This window comes from Argentina anserina, chromosome 1 (assembly GCF_933775445.1).
Source record: "Argentina anserina chromosome 1, drPotAnse1.1, whole genome shotgun sequence".
Lineage (NCBI taxonomy): Eukaryota > Viridiplantae > Streptophyta > Magnoliopsida > Rosales > Rosaceae > Argentina > Argentina anserina.
This window is the reverse complement of record NC_065872.1, coordinates 19,495,764-19,499,661: the sequence shown is the minus strand read 5'-3', so window position 1 is coordinate 19,499,661 and position 3,898 is coordinate 19,495,764. Positions and strand designations below refer to the sequence as shown.

The 3,898-nt window shown below is 38.2% G+C and overlaps 1 pseudogene; it reads right to left on the bottom strand.

Moving 5' to 3' along the window:
* Positions 1-628: 628 nt before the first annotated feature.
* On the bottom strand, positions 629-2,248 carry LOC126786838 (DNA-directed RNA polymerases II and V subunit 8A-like; annotated as a pseudogene).
* Positions 2,249-3,898: the final 1,650 nt, after the last annotated feature.

Below are 3,898 nucleotides of genomic sequence, written 5' to 3'. Positions count from 1 at the left end.
GATGGAAATTGTGAAGTACTTGTTGAAGACGAGTCAAGTACATAAAATTTTCAATGAGGACGAGTGATGATCACATTATTTCCAATGAAAACTCCGATTCCCCCAAGAAACCTATGCTGGTGGGTAAAACCCCTTGCATTCTAGACCTTGATCATAACTACTGCTTTCTTCATTTCATGTATGATCGAGATATGCGTTTTGGGTATATTGTGGTTGATTAGTTTTGTTTTTTTTTTTCTGGGGGAGGGGGGTGCGGGTAATATTAGGCTATTAGTGGCTTTTAATTTTTTTTTGGGACATGTTTATTAATGTTTGTTGGAAAGGCGATCGCCTTAAATCGCCTTTGCATGCCGATGCTCTCGCCTTGTGAGGCTTGACCATGTCGCCTACGCCTTCGCTTTCGCATCTGAAAACATTGGTAAATACTGCCATAGGTTCGTACACCTGTGACCTGCCCTTACCATTCATGTCACTAAACAAAACCATATGTCCACACCAATTAAGATGGATGCAGTGACAACAAGTTATGTAAACTAATGTCAACCGTCAGGATTCAGACTTCAGAGTGTACAAAAATCGAGGTTAAATGTTCATATTAGGACAGCGCTACAAGCAATTTCATAGAGATTCACAGCTTCCTGATGAGGAGAAACAACCTCTAATCAAGTTCAAAGTTCTTGAATTGAGCAGATTCCCCTTTTAGCATCATTAAAAGCCCACCAAATGAACCGTTTACCTCCCTGAAGCAAAAAAAAAAGAACACCATCCTGATAGTTGTCTTTTTGCATGAAAAAATTAACGTAGAAAATGTTGTTTGACACATTGCACAATTACAAGGACTTCAGAGAATTTGCACGGTTAACATGAGCTTATACCACTTCTAAACAGCAAACCTTAACAAATTTTCGAGCATAACCTCTCCTAAACAGCTAAATAACTTTTCTCTCGTATCAATTCTCTTACCATCCTTTTCTGTTTTAATGAACAAATAATGAAAAGATTCTGTAAAAGAAAAGAAAAAATACATACGCTTTAGGATCACGTTTACAGCCTTCTGTAGTTGTATAAAGCTTCCCTCGCATGACATACTCATATTCATCAGCCAATGTCATGCGATCGCCCTGAAAAAGAAATTGATTTGGTTAAGCATCTGAACAATGCAAACAGCTGCAGCTGCATGCAAAATTTTTTGAAAGCAAGGAGCCTATACTATGTCAAGAAAGCATGGAAGACAAAGCAATTGCAATCGTCTGTGGTAATCATGTCAAACAGAACAAGTAACACCGTACACCATCATGTATCCAGTACCAATCAATCAATGTAAAATCATTTAATTTTCTCTACAAATGGTGAAATTGGCATCCATCATAGTTGAAAAAACTTATAGGACACCAGATGATCAGATGTCACAGAAGTGAACAATGCGAAAAACTATCATGATACATCTAAATGAAATTTACTTTCCATTCACTCAATTTTTCCACCATATCACCGATTATTAAATCCTCATACAACCTCATATCTCCCACTGTTTTTTGGTGGAAGAAAAATTGCAGCGCCAACATTTCTAAACATGAAGATCACTTCCTGCCCAAACTAAATATATGATATCAAGAGGAATAATCCAAGGAGAGAGTAACCACATAAAAACTACCAATTTCATGGCACATCCTACAGAGTATTTCCCTATGACAATTGTACTGTGTATGCTAAACCTAATTGGCCATTCAGATCGTAAGGCTCTCCACAGCCACATAGAGAAGCATAGCCGAACATCGAAGATCACCTGAAACTTGATGCCCTAACTATTAAACAGTTCAAGAAACTAACCATCCTCTCCACTACGATTCATATATATGAAGAACCACCTCATGGTCGTCCAAGCCTCAATTACTACGACTATCAAACTCTAAATATATAAGAGATTGGGTAAGTGAGAATTAACGGGGTGAAATAGCCAGTGTCAGGTGTGCCATTGAGATTGAGTGTAGAGGTGAGAGCCATGGAGAATTTCTCGCCTTATTTGATGGGGTGTACCTTGGAATTCACATCAAGGTGCATGAACATCTCGCGGGTCTCACTCCTTCAACTCGGGTGACTTTCAAATACATCAGTTTCTGATAGCAATTTGACGCATAGTATCGAAAACAGACGAAATGATGAGGAGGAAGATACCTTTATCAAACTCTTTTCCATCTGGGTTCAATCGCAGCACCTGAAATATATCCTCGAAAAGACGATCAACCATCTTGAGCAACAGAGAGAGAGAGAGAGAGAGAGAGAGAGAGAGAGAGAGAGAGAGAGAGAGAGAGGCCCCTCTTACATAAATGGCCAAGTTTGAATATCAAATTCCAACCACAAAGGCTCTCTCGCTTCTTTCTTCTTTTACGGAGAAAACCCACAGACCCGTTGCACAGAGATTTGTCCTAGAGATGGAGTTTAGCCTCACTAAAGGTAAATTCTCCTTTTCTCTCTTTCTTCATCTGATCAATTAAACGCCGAGATTGAAAGCTAGGGTTTCTGTAAACATTTGAATCTCGTTACTCTTTTCGATTCTGGTTCCAGGGATTTTAACTCTTCTTTTTACGCAGATGCATCGGAAAAAGGGGAAATTGCTGTTCGTGATGGTGGGCTTCGTCTCTGGGATCGTTTCAGACTTGCTGTCCCTAATTGGTCATTCGGGAAAACGTAAGAGAATGGTTAACTCTAGTGTTATCAATCTGTGATATAATTCGATTTTGGCTATGTTATTAGTACAACCTTAAATTCATGGGATTGATGTCGGTTAGAATTATCCGAAATGATGAAAGATTGGGGCTCCTCATTTGTTTGGGTTGAGCAACCATAATTCATTGTTTGCGTGACATGTCTGAGGAATTTCTTATTGTTTTTGTTTTTGTCCCTGTCCCGAAGATTAAATGGTGGAAAAGTGGTTATTGCATCATTGTCTGGAGAATCAAATGTTGAAAATACCATAGCCAGTTGTGTAGTTCTACTTATACTCTATCTTGAGAATTAAGTGGTGGAAACACCGTAGAGTTGCTTTTGGTCATCTTGCCCTGTCTGAATCAAATATAAAGCTCGTTGCCTAGTTGTGTACCCTTTCCCGATAATTAAATTGTAAAAACACCATAGAGCTAGTTGTGAATTTTTGGTTATCTTGTCACTTAACTCATATATAACTGATTGATTACTTTTGGTTATGTTTTGTCCCTGTCCCGAAAATCAAATAGTGAAAACACCATGGAGCTAGTTGCAATTGTCCCTGTCCCGAGAATTCAATTGTGTTTTCACCATAGAGCTAGTTGAAATTGACCATGTTCCTGAGAATTTAATGGTGAAAAACTAGGATGCCGGTTGAAACTGACCCTGTCCCGAGAATTCATTGGTGAAAAAACCATGATGTCTGGTGAAATTGTCCTTGTCCTTGAGAATTCCATGGTGAAAAACCATGATGCCGGTTGCAATTGTCCTTGTCCCTGAAAATTTAATGGTGATACTGTTTCTGAGAATTTAATGGTGAAAAACCATCACTACTACACATATGGTCTTTAATGACATTTGAAGGATGACGTTTCTTGCAAAACGTCATTAAAAGTACCTTTTAATGGCATTTTTTCTTTAAAACGCCGTTAATTATTTCAATCGGACTATATGTGAAATGGAGACGGCGTATGGGAAACGCCATGAAATTGTTGGAACGTTAGTGGCGTTTTAAAAAGGTCATAAAAATACTGATGTAACTTTGTAATACCCCGAATTTTCGGGTTTGATTCGTATAAATTCTTGTAGATTATTAAACTTGAAATTTGAATAAAAATTGCATTTTTCATTTTTCTCGTCGATGTCAGACGAAACGGAACCGATCTCGGAAATTTTAATTGAAAAACGTTACGTT